Raw genomic sequence first — 16,887 nt, 5'->3', positions numbered from 1 at the left:
CTTATACGTAGTATGTACTCTCTTGAGTCTAGCTTCTTTCAGTCTGTTAAATCTGTGAGATTCATCCATGCAGTGGCTTGGGTCAGTAGTGTGTTCCCTTTCACTGCTAGCTGAGGAGTATTCCGTCGTATGGCTGTACCCACGGTTTAAGTATCCATTCTCTCACTGATGGATGTCTCAGCTGTTTCCAGTTTGGGGCTACTATGAACAAAGCTGCGATGATCAAACTTGTACTGGTTATTGTATGGACTTCAAATATATTTAACCTAATCAATACTATTTGGGAATTTGTAGACTGGAAAATGACTAGTCTAGACTGGAAATGTCTAGACTAAAAAATGCTAGTTTATCATTTTTCTCCTGCATGTTAAATATAGAACTATTACACCTGTTTGTGTGAGCATCTTCCTAAGCTCACCAAACTCACCTGCTGCACCATCGATGCCAAACTGCAGAATAGATGTGACGAGAACAAACCGGCTTGCGCTGGATCCTGGGCAAGTGAGGTAGCCCCTCTGAGCCCCAGTTTCTTCATCTGTAAAATGGGAGTGATAATGCTAATTAGCTCACAGGATGGTTGAAAGGTAAACTGGGATAATCTGTATGAAAGGATTCAGCACAGGGCTGGCCAGCAAGTACTCCACACGAGCTACTATCAAGCGCTGGATTGACAGCAGCAATCGAGGAGCTGAGCATATTAGATGCCTGCTCTCATTCCATCCTCATTTCAATCCTTTGAGGTACAGTCCTGTTATTATCCACCTGTTCTATAGATGAGGAAACTGAGGCTCTGAGAGGCAAAGTCACTTACTTATGATGGCATAGTTAGTAAGTGAGAAAGCCACCACCCAGTGTGGTTTCCAGAGCTGGATGGCAGGAGGGACCCAGGAATGATGAGGCTCAGTGCCTGGAAATGAGAGTGGGCTATCAGGCAGAGCTGGGTACCTTCTCCTTCCTGTCTCTGTGTCCCCCAGTAGCACCCAACCCAAAGACAAGCAGCTGGCTTAGGACCCAGTTTCTCCTTGGAAAGTGGAAGGAGCTGGGCTGAACATTTCTAGGAGAGGCTAAGCCTTCCAGCCACAGGGCAGGTGGGAGGACAGGCAGGGCAAGTCTGACGGGATAGGTTTGGGGGGGGGGGTAGGGGGCAGAGAAAGCTAGAAGCAGGAGGAAAAGCCCGGCCCCCTTGCAGAACTGCAGCCACAGCCGCTGGGCAGAGCCCAGCATCGCTACCTGCCATCTGAAGGGCACGGGAACTGCTGATCTCAGGCGATTAGCATAACAATCCCCGATCCTGCGTCCTCGGGGCCCAGAGCTGGGTCTGCACAATCCCATTTCAAGCCAGCTCTTTCTTTAGCAGGCTAATTATGGGGGGAGGGGGGGAGCGGCCTGGGGAAGAGGGGACACACGATCTTCTTAAAGGGCCCCTGCACCCAGGGCCCAGGCTGGTGCTAGGAGCAGGAAAGGGCCCCAGCAATACCTTCAGCTCTGACAAAGTGTGAATGCCACCACTCAGGCCATGGGGAAAATAATTATCCTCACTAGGGATTTCACTACGCTTCCTGTTTCTATCTTCCTCAGCCTCATTCGTGCACAACTGTAGGGTATGTCCTGCTCATAGCTGTATCCCAGTGCTTGGCACAGAGTAGGTGCTCAAATAACTAACTGAAGCACAGAGCCTGTGGCTCCAGAACTCAAGACTCTTATCTATAAATACAATAAGGCCCCAGGCTGGGTGCTAATGGAGGTCCCTGAGGCAACCTCATCTTTGCAGGTCCCTCAGAGTCTTCCTTCTGCTTATTCCCACCCTCAAGGTCCTGAGCCCCACCTTACCCCTCCAGACTCCAAGCGCTGGAACTCAAAGAGAGCACATGGGTTCGAATGGGCAGAGCAGAGCAAGAGAGCTGGGTTTACATCTTAACTCTGCTGCTTATCACCTGTGTGATCTTGGATAAGTTTCTTAACCTCTGTGAGGCTCGGTTTTTCCATCTGTAAAATGAGGACAATCAAAACCTGCTTCAAACAGTACTGTGTTTATAAGCATTCTCTAAAATGTAATATGGGAGTGTCTGTCACATGGTTGGGACTCAGAGAATGGGAGTCTCCTCTCTGCCTTCTTTAGAAACATCCACTGCATTACTACCAATGTGCCTCTTTATCAGGTGCCTGTTATATGCCGGGCTGTGCTCAGTGTTTAAATTCTCTCTTCAACCCTCGTAACACCCCTGGAAGTGGGTTCTATACTTTTTGAAGAAGAAGACAGTGAAGTCGGAGAGGCAAAGTGACTTGCCTAAAGCCATTCAGCTAGGATGTTTCAAAGGGAGGCATGAGCCCAGCTGACCCTAAAAACAATGATTCCAGGGGCCAGAAAGTGACAGGAGTGATTGGGATCACTACCCTTTTCTCACTCAGCCAGCCAGGCTGTCTCAGGTCATTTGATCTTCCCCTGTGTGTTACGGGTTATGCTGAGTGCTGGGGATAGGTTGAACACAAGATGGATATAGTTTGTCGTTCTGTTCTTGAGGAGAGTGAAACAGGGTGATAGACTAGAGTCATGGGGGATCTAAGAAGTCTTCTCTCACGGAAGTGATACTTGAACTTCAGGACATCCTTGGGAAGATGGGAGGGGAGCAGGAGAGCAAAATAGATAGAGGGAAGAGCATATGCAAAGATCCTGTGGCAGGATCCAGCTTGGGATATCTGAGGACTGAAGGGCAGCCAGGATACTGGAGACCTAGGAGAGAGGGTGAGTGGGGTGGGAAGAGGTTGGAGAGGGAGGAAGGGCCCTAATCAGGCAGGGCTTATGGCACCTGGTAAGAAATGTGGATTTCCTCCCTTCCTCCCTCCCTTCCTCTCTTCCTTCCTTCCTTCCTTCCTTCCTTCCTTCCTTCCTTCCTTCCTTCCTTCCTTCCTTCCTTCCTGCCTCCCCTCTTCCCTCCTTCCCACCTTCCCTTCCACACTCCTTTTCTTCCTACTTTTTTCTTCCCTCTATGTCTACTATTTTCCAGGCACTGGGCCAGGGGCTGAGGGCCTGTGAGTTTCTCCCACTTTCTCCTTCTCCTCCCATCTCCCCTCCTCTTCTGAATAGCTGCCCCACCCCCACTGGTCCAACTCTTCCCCCTTCACCCCACCCAAACCCCTCCCCCTGACAATGAGATCGAACCCTGAGCCCAGCTCTCTATAGTATTGTCCCTTTAAGGAATCCCTAAATCCCGACGTCCCTCTCCTCCCCCACCTGAGAACCAATTAGGGTTCCCGAATTCAAGTAGAGGCTTTTGTGTGTCACGTGTTTGGGAAACAAAGCCCTCTCCGGCAGGAATAAAAGCTTCTATTCAGGAGCCAGTTTGTTCTCATTCTAATCGTTTCCACTCCAGCCTCGCCTCCTTCCCGGGTTCCCAGGGCCGCCCAGCTCGGTCTCACCTTCTCGCCTTAGCACCCCACATTAGAGCCCTACCCAAAGGCAGGTGGCCACAGACTCAGGGCTGGGCCCACCTTTTCTTCCGGAAAGATTATATGACATCTGCTGTCTCTGAGCTGGGCCTTGTGTGCAGTGCTTCATGGATCATCCTGTACGACTGTTACTATCCTTGGTGCAACTGAGGAAACTGAGGCTCAGAGCATTTAGGGAACTTGCCTGAGGTCATACAGCCAGTAAGAGGAGCAGTCCAGACTCTTCAGCATTATTTTTCAGTACCCTCAGCCAGTCCTTGAGTAGGACAGAGTGAGGGAGAAGGGAGCTGTCATTTTCACAAAGCCCATGGGACCAGGCACCAGCTGGGTATTAGAGATTCCTCACAATGCCATGTGAAAAAGCAACAACTGAGGTCAAAGTCATGGACAAGTCTGTGGCAGGATAGGAGTTCGAACTCAGGGCTTTGAGGATGGAGAGACAAGGAAACTACGGGACTTTCATATAGTGGAGCCATTAGGAGGAATGTATTGATATGGAATGGTCATTGATATATTGCCAAGAGAAAAAAGGCAATACACTGAGCATAATATAATCCCATATGTGTAAAAGAAAAATAAAATATATACACACAAACACACGCATACACATACAGCACATTTCTATATGTATACATATGGAAAATGTTTGAAGAGAAATATGCAATAAATTGTAGTATCTGTGTTTATTTCTTTGGGGAGTGGAAATGGGGAGTGGGAAAAGGTCACTTAGTACCATTCTGTGCTGTTTGAAAAAAATACTTTCTTACCACAATTATGTATTTCTTTTATAATAATTAATTTTGGGGGTTAACTTAAGCATTTTAAAGTGTACAATTCAGTTGCATTTGCACATTCACACTGTTGTGCAACCATCACTTCTATCTAATTCCAAAACATTTTCATCAGCTCACAGGCAAACCCCGTACTCGTTAGGCAGTTACTTCCCATTCCTTCCTCCCTTGGCCCCTGGCAAACACCAACCTGCTTTCTGTCACTATAGATTTGCCCACTCTGGATATTTCATATAAATAGAATCACAAAATATGTTACCTTTGTGTCTGGCTTCTTTCACTTAGCATGCTTTTGAATTCACCCATTTTATAGTGTGTATGAGTGCTTGATTCCTTTTTATGGCTGAATTATATTCCATTGTATGGGTAGACCCCATTTTGTTTATCCATTCATCATTTGATGGACATTTGGGTTGTTTCCATCTTTTGGCAATCGTGAATGGTGCTGCTATGATCATTCATGCACAAGTTTTTGTTTGAATACCTGTATTCAATTCTTTCAGGTGTATACCTAAGAACTGGGTTATATGGTAATCCCACGTTTAACTTTTTCCCCCCATGTTTAACTTTTTGAGGAACCACCAAAGTGTTTCCTATAGCACCACACCATTTGACATACCCACCAACAGGTTGCCATTTTTCTGCATTCTTGCCAACACGTGTAACTTTCCTTTAAAAAATTTTTTCTATTAAAACCATCCTAGTGGGTGTGAAGTGACATTTCATTGTGGCTTTGATTTGCGTTTCGCTTATGGCTAATGATTTTGAGCATCTTTTCATGTACTTATTGGCCATTTGTACATCTTCTTTGAAGAAATATCTAAAAATGGACAAGTCTCTTGTCCATTTTTAATTGGGTTATTTGTCTTTTTATTGTTGAGTTGCAAGAGTTTTTTAATATATTCTGGGTACTACATAGATTCTTATCAGATATATAATTTGCAAATTCTGTTCATTGTTTTTTCACTTCCTTGAAAGTGTCTTTTGATATACAAAATTTTCAATTTCGAAGAATTCTAATTAATCTCTTTTGTCTTTTGTTGCTTGTGCTCTGGTGACATAACTAAGAATCCACTGCCAAACCCAAGGTCATGAAGATTTAGCCTATGTTTTTCTACTAAGAGTTTTAGGTTGGCGCAAAAGTAATTGCGGTTTAAAAGGTTAAAAATAATTGCAAAAACCACAATTACTTTTGCATCAACCTAAGAGTTTTGGGTCTTCGATCCATTTGGAGTTGATTTTTTAATACGGTGAAGATAGGCAGGGGCCTAACTTCATTCTTTTATATATAGATATTCTATAATAATTGTTTCTATCCTTGTCCCTACTGTCTTAACGAATGGTTTCCAAATTTTTGTGATCATACATTCCTAAGAGGAAGCAATCTTTGAACCCATATCTCTAAAGTATAGTGATTTACTTATTGATAATATATGTATACAATTATAGTGTTATAATATCTTTGCTATAAAACATACACAAAAGAAATTTTTAGAGAATGAAATAGAAAGCAACGCATCTAGAAGGCCTCGTCTTTTATTGGTGGGTCATCTTGAGTGCCCCCAGGGCTCTTGACCCTCTGGGGCTGGCTGGTCCTGATGGCAGAGCAAGACCAGCAGTCCTTCTAAAGGGACAGCTGGACTGCTGTGGCATGGCATGGGAGTGTACTCTCCAGGTTGGATCTGACTTCCCTCTTCTGAGTTACAAAGTCTGATGTCACAAGGACAGGTGTATGAACCCTGGCTTTTTCTAGTTCCTAAGCTGTGTCACGTCAGGCAAGTGGCTTTGCCTTTCTGAGCCTCAGATCATAGTCTTTGCTTCATAGGATGGTGGTGGTGAGGGTTCTGTGAGGTGATATGAGTGCAGTGCCTGCTCCCTGGTAACCTCTCCGGAAACAACAGCAATGATCACAATTACTATAGTAGGGGCCAGGTCCCAGCAGACCTTCTGATCTCCTCTGCCAGCTAAAGAGGTCAAGGCAGGAACCCCTCATCGGAGGAACTGAAGGAAGGGACAGGACAGGGAAGCAGAGAGATTGAGCTGGCCCTGCTCTCTGAGAGGCAGTATATGGCATGATGGGTATGATATACCCGGAGTGAAAAGGGAGGCCTGGGATGAAGTCCTGCTCTTCCTCTTACCAGCCATATGACCTTAGCCAAGTGGTAACTCTCTTCTTTGAACTTCACAATGTTCATCTGTAAAATGGAGATAATAATAATTATACCTGCATTATAGAGTTATTTAATTAGAAAACAAAATAGCATGTGAAAGTGCTTGCCCTACAATAAGAGCTCAATAAACAACAGTGATTATTATTATTTCTTGAGGCCTAAGGGGGGTAATGTGTTTACCACATTATTTACCTATATTCATTCCACCAAAATTTATAAAGTTCTTACTATGTGCCAGTCATACAACAGGAACCAAGAAGAAAACAGTCATTACTGTCAAGAAGTTTATGACATAGAGATACACAGACATTAATCAAGCAGTGCATTATACATAAATACACATAGTGACAAGTGCTACAGCGAAAAATGGGGAAAAGGCAAAGGAAAAAAAGGATCAGAAAAGTGATTAGGGAAATTTGGAAAGGAAGTAACTAGGCACAGAAAGGAGAGAGGAGTGTTCAGTCAGGGAAGCAGGGTCCGGCTGGGGAAAGGTGTCAGGGCCAAAATGAAGGTGCTCCAGGATAAGCAAAGGTTGCTGCAGGCTAGGGTCAGGGCAGGGTGCTCCACACAGATGGAAAACTTCTCCAGGCAGATGCAACGTGCCCCAAGCTACAAGATGGTCCCTCCAGGCTGGAGGAAGCCTGTTCAAAGACCCCAGGTTGAGAAAGAGCATGGTGATTTGCAGTTTCTGAAAGGCCAGCTGACCAGAGGGAAGAAGGGAGGGTATGGGGAGATGAACCTGGAGAGGCAGGGGTCAGGTCTCGCAGGGCTCCGTAGGCCACTGTAAGGATTTGGATTTTGTTCTACCAGTGCAGAGATATCACTTGAGGGTTTTCATCTGGGGCAGAGAGCAACAGCAGCTGCCAGAAGAGCGGGTATACTGTTACAGACATCTTGCTGAGGAGATGGTGCCTGGTCTTGCATGGTGGATGAGAAGATGGAAAGAAGTGGTTGGATTCCAGCATGGTTTAGAACTTGCCTGTGTTTGAGTCCCACCTTCTGATTTCTTGGTTGTGTAACCTTAGGATGTTACACATCCTCTCTCTGTCTGGGATTCCCCTTCTGTCAAATAAAGATAATAGATGTACCTACTTCAGTTTGGGGCGGGGGGGACTAAATGAGTCAATTAACATAAGTTGCTTAGCAAAGCACTTGGCACATTGTAAGCATGTTATAAATGGTAATTATAGCTCCTACTTCTACTGTTATTGTCGTTCTTCCATTATGTCACACAGAGAGATGGACCTGGTATATTTGACTCAAGTCCCAGAAGGACTTAATGCTATGCATGGAACATAATAGACGTTTAGTAAATATTTGTTGAATGAATGAATGAATGCACCTTTCTCTCTCCATTTCTGACAAATGAGTTCCATCCTGCATCAGTCAACCAACATTGGCAGAGCCTTAATGTAGTTCCAGCACCATGCTGGACAGTACAGAAGGGCAATAATGGAAAATACATAATTCAGCTGCTACCAGTGTCCACACTGGCTCTCCTTTGGGAAGTGCCCACTCCTCTATTTTTGCTTTCCCATCCAGCTCAAATACCAGTCTTCTCTTTCTCTCCAATCTGCTGCACCCTCTCCTTCCTTGAGTCACCAAAGCTCCCATAAGGTCCTCATACTATGATTGATAAAATTTGTCCCTTTGCTGGAGTGTAAACTTCTCCAGAACTGGCAACAAGCGGTAGTGAGGTTTAGACACCTCCAAGGTACCTGACATGGTGGAAAGGCATGTTTGATTCATTCGATGGAAGCGAAGCTGCAAGGATGGAGCCACCGAGTACTAGCTGTGTGACCTTATGCAAGACATCACTCTCTTTGGATCTCTTAACTTTCTCCATCTATAAAGCAAGAAGGGGGCATCAGTGGCTCTCCATGGCAGCCATTACCTTTTTGAAATTGGGACACTCCTGGTAGAAAGACATTCACATGTGACGCATGCTTCCCTGGGCATTCAGATAAGATAGCCTGAAGCTCTATATAACCCCAGCTCTCCTCCCCCAGTCAGGAGAGCATGTCTGAAGGCCAGGGAGAAAGAGTGATGTTATTTATAGACATAACCTTGAACCCACTCTTCACTATTTATTTCTTTTTCTTCCTTCTTTCTCTTTCCTTTTCTTCCTTCCTTCTTTCCCTCCTTCCTTCCTTCCTTCCTTCCTCCCGCCCTCCCTTCTTCCCTCCCTTCCTTCCTTTCTTTTCTTTTTTTTTTTAAAGCAAGTAAAGTATTTCAAGCTTTAGTAGAGGTAGTGGTTAAGAATACCACTCCAGAAGCCAAGGAGACTCTCATTGAAATCCCCTCTTTGTCAATTCTGAGTGGAATGATGTGGAGCAAGTTACTGAGCCTCAGTTTTCAGGTCTGCAAAATGGGAAGATCGTAAGAGAACCAACCTCAGAGGGCTGTGGAGAGGATAAATGAAATCATACAGGGAAGTTTTTAGCACTATCCTGAGCAAATGGCAAGGATTCAGTAAAGTTGTCAATATCTACGTTTACAATTATTAGTGACATGTCATAGGTAACACACTAGAAAATTAGGATACAATGCTGAAGACTGAAGACTAAGCTCTGAAAACTAAAGTTGGTTTTTCATGGTTTTCTGGCCCAGTCTTGGGGGTCCTGAGTACCAGCAGATTTCCAAGCAAGGATGGGAAATAGATTTATGGATATAGCTTCTTTTCTTTGCCTCGTTACTTTATCCCCACTCTCTTTCCTATCCCCCTTTTAAATTTTTTTTAATTTTGTCTTTTTAGTAAATTATCATTCTTTTTTATTGAGCTATAATTTACATAAAGTAAAATGCACAATTATTAAGTGTACAGCTTGATGAATTTTTGTATATAATGACGACTCAGATTAAGTAAGATACACACCTGTGTTGTCTATTGCAGTGACCACTCACCACATGAAACTGCTGAACACTTAAAATGTGGCCTGTCCAACCTAAGAAGTGCCATAAGCACAAAATATACATTGGATATTGAAGAATGTAGCACATGAATGTAAACTATATCATTAATAATGTCATATTGATTACATGTTGAAATCTAATGTTTTGAACATATTACTAACAAATTTTACCTATTTTCTTTTCCTTTTTTATAGTATGGCTACTAGAAAATTCAAATTACATATGTGATTGCATTTTATTTCAGTTGGACAGCACTGGTATGGAATTTTTTTTTTTTAAGATTTTTTTTTTTTATTGGGGAAGGGGAACAGGACTTTATTGGGGAACAATGTGTACTTCCAGGCCTTTTTTTCCAAGTCAAGTTGTTGTCCTTTCAGTCTTAGTTGTGGAGGGTGCTGTTCAGCTTCAAGTTGTTGTCCTTTCAGTCTTAGTGGTGGAGGGCGCAGTTCAGCTCCAGGTCCAGTTGCCGTTGCTAGTTGCAGGGGGCACAGCCCACCATCCCTTGCAGGAGTCGAACTGGCAACCTTGTGGTTGAGAGGACGCACTCCAACCAACTGAGCCATCCGGGAGCTCAGCGGCAGCTCAGCTCAAGGTGCCGTGTTCAATCTTAGTTGCAGGGGGCGCTGCCCACCATCCCTTGCGGGACTGGAGGAATTGAACTGGCTTGTGGTTGAGAGCCCACTGGCCCATGTGGGAATCGAACTGGCAGTCTTCAGCGTTAGGAGCACGGAGCTCTAACCTCCTGAGCCACCGGGCGGCCCCTGGTATGGAATATTTTTATCCTCCAGAAAATTCTCTCTTGCTTCCCAGTCTATATCTGTTTCCTTGTACCAAGGATAAACACTATTCTAACTTCTCTCCTCATAGATTAATTTTGCCTATTCCAGAACTTCATATAAATGGAATCATACAGCATGTATTTTTCAGTGTCTGACTTCTTTTGCTCAACATAATGTTTTTGAAACTCATTTGTGTATCAGTCATACTTTTTATTTTTGCATAGTATTCCATTGTATGACTATATCATAGTTTATCCATTCTCCTATTGATGGACATTTGGATTGCTTCCAATTTCTATTATGAATAATGCTGCTATGACTGTTCTTGAAAAAGTCTTTAAATGGTCTCATTCAAATTATTTTTACTAATTTTTTTTTTGTTGAGATGAATCCATACTCACAGAAAAAAAATCCACATGCATACTAACATACAATATGCGCCCCACCCCCTCGTTAATGGTTTGATGTAAATCCTTTCAGACCTTTTCTCCACATACAGAGTCATATATTAGCATTATTAATAAAATTAACACTTTGGTGGTTCCTCCCTTCGCTTTCTGACCCCTGGGGATGGCTACACAGTCCTGGATCCTTGCCCTCTTTTTCTAAAATCTCTAAAAGACCAAAACTGGAAAAAATGTCGGGGTAGTCTAGAGAGGGCAAATGTATATCGCTCCTTTCAATATTCCCTGATTAACTGTATCCATGACAGACATCGCTAATCAATCACAGCTTTCTATCCTTGCCCAGCCCCAGCCACTACTAATCAATAGAAAAACTGAAACCAATTTCCCATCTCTGAAATAATCTGGCCACCTTCCATTTTGCTGATGAATAAACTAGGGCTCAGAGAGGGGAAGAGCCTGCTTCAAGGTCAGAGATGGAGCCCCAGGCTCCTGACTCCGTCTAATGTTTTTTTTCTTTCTTCTTTTTTTCCTGCTACATTCACTGACTCCAAAAAACAATTTCCCTGGGATCCTTGAAAACCTGGTCTCTATGGAGAGGGTGTTTTGTTTCCCAGACAGGGCTCAAAGGTGGGACCCTCCTCTAGCTAGCCCCTCATCCTTATGCCCTGCCTGAGTGTAACTGGAAGCCCCTGCCAACAGCCTGGCATCCCCTCCCCCACCGTCACCACTGACAGACCTGCGGTTTCTGTTCTCCAGGTCTGCAGTTTCAGTTTCCCAAAATAAACATTTAAAAAAATAAAAAATAAAGGAAGCATGCTTTTAACATCTTTGTCTTCAGCTCCAGAATTGTGGAATTATTAATTGACCAGACTAAATCAAATAGTTAATTACAGCAGAGAGGCGACTTCAGATGCTGAAACCATAAAACTCCAAAAGCATCCCCCTTTCACCAACACATCAAACCGACTCTGGCTGTCATTGGAAGCGACAGGGAGAAAGTGGGAGAGTCAGCAGGTCTGGACAGACTGTGGGTGTTCTCAGCTGGGCAAGCAGAATAGTTTATTTAATTCCCTCCCTGCCAGGGCAGGAGGGGAAAAGTCAGGGGCGGGGAAATGGAGACAGAATGTAGCATAATGTTTGAGTCAGGTGGAACTGGCTTCTTAGACTGGCTCCACACACTTGCTAGCTGTGTGACTTTGGATGTGCCATTTCAGGTGTCTGAGTCTTAAGTTTCTTCATCTGTAAACAGGCATATTAAAAAAGCCTACTGCGTTGGAGTATTGCAGTGATTAAAATGACTTGGTTAAAAAAGATGTGTGTGAAACTCTTGTGAATATTTGTCTCTAGACTAAGCCCTTTGAGAGTACGGGTAGCTGTTTATTGCATTCACCATCACATCCCTCAGTGACTGGTTCTAAGCAAGTACTTAATAACTATTGAGCACCCAGTGTAAGGTATGGTCCTGAGGATGGGGATAGTGGTAGAGAAGATGGCAAAGAGGTTTATTAGCACAGGGGCCCTGCCCTTAAACAACTTTCATTACAGCATAACAGACAGGCCAGAACCATCTATAATGATAAGTGGATTGTTATGCATTAAATAGGTAGATAATATAATGTAGTGCTTCATGGTGGAGATTCTGGCATCAGACTTGAGTTCAAATCTCAGCTCTCCCACTTGCTACCATTCTGATCTTTATTAGCAAGTTTTCTTCTTAATGCTTCTGTTTCCAGATATGTAAATTAGGGACCTCCCTGATGGAATTGTTGTAAGGACTGAATAAGTTTCCTGAAGCAGTGCTTAGTACAGTGCGCGGAACACAGTAATTGCTCAATGAATCTTAGCTATTACTTTTCCCAGTTACTATGTGACTTTAGACAAATTACTTATCTTCTCTAAGACTTGTTTTCCTGGCCAGTAAAACAAAAATATAATAGTTCCTATCTTGAAGAATTGCTGGGAGAATAAAATGGGAAAATCCCTGAAAAGTGTGTTTAGCAAGGTGTCTGGTATATGGAAAGTACTTATCAATTTCTAGATGATGAAGATGATGATGATGATGATAAAGTTAAAAACAAGGTGCTATGGAAGAAAAGAGTAAATTCATTTAGACGCATAGGCACTGGAATCAGAGAAAGGTTTATAATAGGTAAGTGATTTTTTTTTTTGGTAACAACTTTATTGAGATGTAATTCACATATCATAAAATTTACCCATTTAAAGTGTATAATTTAATAGTTTTTAGTATATTCACAGAATTGTATAACCATCGCCATAACCGATTTTAGAATATCTTCATTACTCCAAGTAGAAACTTATACCCATTTCTCCCCAGATCTTCCCCTCCCCTACAAGCCCTAGGCAACCACAAGTTTATTTCCTGTTTCTGTGGATTTGCCTACTGTGGACATCTCATGTAAATGGAATCATAAAATATTTGACCTGTTGTATCTGGCTTCTTTCACTTAGCATAATGTTTTCCAGGTTCATCTGTGTTGTAGCATGTATCAGTAATGCATTCCTTTTTATGGCCAAATAATAGTCCATTGTATAGAGTTGATAGACATTGGGTTGTTTCCACTTTTTTGGCTGTTACGAACAATGCTGCTTAAACTTTCAGGTACAAGTTTTTGTGTGGATATATAGTTCCATTTTTCTGGGGTATATACCAAGGAGTAGAATTGCTAGGTTATGTGGTAACTCTGTGTTTAACCTTTTGAGGACCTGTTTTTCCAGACTATTTTCCATAGTGCAGCATCATTTTATATTCCCACCAGCAATGCACAAAGGTTTCAATTTCTCCACATCCTTACCAACACTTGTTATTATCTATCTTTTTTATTATAACCATCCTAGTGGATGTCAAGTGATATCTCATTGTTTTGTTTGTTTGTTTGTTTTTTAAGGAGGGCTCAGCTCACAGTGGCCCATGTGGGGATGGAACCAGCAACCTTGGTGTTATTAGCACCACACTCTAACCAACTGAGCTAACTGGTCACCCTCATTGTGGTTATGATTTGTACTTCCTTATGGATATTATTAGCATTGATCATTTTTTCATGTGCTCGTTAGTCATTTATATATCTTCTTTGGAGAAATGTCTATTCAGATCCTTTGCCTATTTTTAATTGGATTATTTATCTTTTTTATTATTGAGTTGTAGGACTTCTTTATATACTTTAGATCCAAGTCCTTCATCAGATACATGCTTTGCAAAGTTTTCTCCTATTTCTGTGGGTTGATTTTTTACTTTCTTGATAGTGTCCTTTGAAGCATAAAAGTTTTTAATTTTAATGATGTTTGATTGAATTTTCTTTTTATAGTTTTAGTTCTTTCATATCAGTCTTTAACTCATTTTGGGTTGTTTTTTGTACATGGTGTGAGGTAGAGGTGCCACTTAATTCTTTTACATATAGATATCCAGTTGTCCCAATACCATTTGTTGAAGAGACTGGCTTATTTCTGGACTCTCAATTCTAATCTATCTATCTATCTATATACATATCTTTAGGCCAGTCCACACTGTCTTGAAGGTAACTGAATTTGTACTTCCCCAAATTAACTGGATCTGCTAATGCAAAGTCACAGAGCTTCTTTCCTTTTCCATAGTGCTTTAGAGATTTTAAGGTACTTTCATATACATGATCTCACTCAAGTCTCGCAGAAACTCTGGGACTAAATGGAAGCTCAGAAGGCTGAGTGGCTTATCCCTAGACTCACTCAACCAGGACCCACTTGGCCAAGTGCTCTCATTAATCCAGCCATTTGCCTGCTGGTTGAGTCCAGAAATTTGGGAAAAGGAAAAAGTATAGAAAATAATCAGGACAAAAAAGGGAGGCGGAGTATAAAACAGACTGATTACAAATGTTTGGCTCCTAATCAGCCTATGATAAATTTTCCCTTCTCTTCCATGGACAAGAAATGAGAGGTTCTGGATAATCCAGGGTTTTGCTTGGGTATTGCATTTTCAAAGAATGAGAACACGATGAAATACTCTAAACACTAAAACCACATGGACTGTAATTTAATCTTTAATTTTGTTGTTGTCATTCTAGAAGACTAGTATATTTTAGAGCAATGTTTCTTTAAGAGTGGTCCAAGGAAAACCTCAGCTATCAGGATCATCTGAACGAGGTACTTGTTTAAAAAGGCAGTTTTCAGAGTCCCCATCCACCCTGGGTCTACTGAAAATCACTGGGTGATTTTTTTTTTTTAAAGTACATTAAGATTTGGGAATTGTGTTTTAGAACAGTGAAAGTCAAATTGTGACTATCAATTATCATTGCACTCAAGAGATGCAGACATTTTGCTTAAGGGAGAGTTCTAGATAATACAGTAGATTAATATACATTTCCTTTACGTCTTTGCTAAAATATCACCCCTCCCTATGAGAACTTTCCTGATTTAAAATTGTGTATCACCCTCTCCCCCATGCCTCCCACCCTCCCTATCCTCCTTCCTTCTCCACAGCACTTACTAACATCTGTCATATTATTTATTCATCTGTCTATTTATCGTATTATCTGACTCCTGTCTCTAGAAAGCAAGCTTCACAAAGGTAGGTGCTAGGAATATGGTGCCTAAGACAGTGTCTGCTGGGTAGCAGGTAAATATTTGTAGGAGGAATGAATGTGCCAAGTTGCATCTTAGTGCATAGGCATAATGTCATTTGTCCTGTTTTTCTCGAAAGGATTTAAAAAAAATACTATAAAGCAAATTATTCTTTAATTTTCTGAGTGATGCTTGGTGTGTGCAGCACTAGAGAGAGAGTCTAATCTTTCTCTAGTCTAATCTTCTCTCTAACCATATCCTCTAATCTCCTAATTCTGGAGTCTGGGCCAGTTGCTCCGAAGATCATTTTTCCTTAATACCGCTGAGATCCTCAATTTATGATGAGGATCATGCATTTACAGCTGTGTTGTCCTGTGAGGGCTTCCCTAGGAGGACTCCTTGCCCCTAGTGCGAACAAAGTGGACTGAAGCAGTGAGGCTGAGATGGACCTGCAGTGGGAGGAGATTTCTGTAAGCCCCTCCACACTTTACTGTGCCTCAAACCAGGTAGTGACAAGTAGACAGTTTCTCCTGAGGTAATGAATGAGGATGGTAATAAATGGGTCCTGTCCCAATCTATTACTCATGAAGGTTTGGCAGACTCTGAACGAATGACCCTTACCTATATCTTACCCTGTAAACTACCTGCCCAACAGCAACAGCACACAAATCAATGCTCATGGACACTTGGGGTTTTCCCCTCCTTGCACCAACACAAGGAACTTGAAATTTAGACCTAGGAATAGTCAGTTCCCTAACACTGAAGGTGCTACCTACTGACCTTCATGTGTGTCTCCTCCAGGACATATCTGATGTTTCAGTTTGTATTGAGATGGTGAGAAATACCCTGCAAGGGATGTCTCCCACCCCCAGTTCAGGGGAGTCTGAGAAATCTGTGGGGTAAAACAATAAAAACAGGAAAAAGCAAGTTGGTTTCTTGTGTTATGCACACAGGGTGGCAGGATATACCTGCTGAGTGTTCCCTAAATGTCCCAGAGAAAACCATTAACTTCAGTCTCTCATGTTCTTATATGTATGGTGGTTAGGGTGGGAGGAGAGAAGGTGTACTAAGAGGAGGGGATGGGCACCCTTCCAGATGTTAGGATTATGATGCCTAGAGCTGCCTCACACATTAATAAATGGTGGCTGACTGGAAAATGAATGTCAAGGTGAGCAGCGAGGGGCTTGTCATCAAAGGTTTTCACTGGGTTACATGGGAGGTGAGTTGGGAGGAATGGGCTTGTGTGGCACCGAGACCCCCAGCAGGGATGGGAAATGCGGGGGGGGGGGGGAGGGGCGGTAGTGGCTACCTTAGCCTCCTGATTTGACCCTTGCTGGGCTGGAGAATTAAGGAGAGGATATGGATAAGGCTGGATGGGGATAGGGAGGGCCGCCCCTGGTTCCGGAGGTCATCCTGCAAGGACTTTCTCAGGGTTCCCAGGCTGGTGGGAGGGAGTTTTCCTAGTTGGTGAGATGGCCCCCAGAGCCCTTGGGTGAGTGACCTGGGGGAATCTTAGAGACCCAGAAGATAGGAGGGTGGGGAGGAGGAAGAATGGAAGGCGTTTGCCTTCGTGAGGAGTATTCTCAAATTGAGACGGACTGAGAGAAACAACTCCAAACGCAGTGGGTAGGCAGTTTAGCTTCTTCCCATCGATGGGGTGGGACTTAGAACTCTGCAAAAGAAAGAGGTCATTCGGAGGGGAAGGTGAACAGCTGAGCCATCAGGCTCCTGAACTGGAAACGGTAGGCTCTGAGAGGCACTGACCCTCTACCCCAGCCTGGGGGGGGAGGAGGCGGTGCGCGGCTGGAACCAGTCAGACAGCATGTTG

The sequence above is a fragment of the Rhinolophus hipposideros genome (assembly GCF_964194185.1).
Source record: "Rhinolophus hipposideros genome assembly, chromosome: 24".
Taxonomy (NCBI): domain Eukaryota; kingdom Metazoa; phylum Chordata; class Mammalia; order Chiroptera; family Rhinolophidae; genus Rhinolophus; species Rhinolophus hipposideros.
This window is presented reverse-complemented; position numbering follows the sequence as displayed.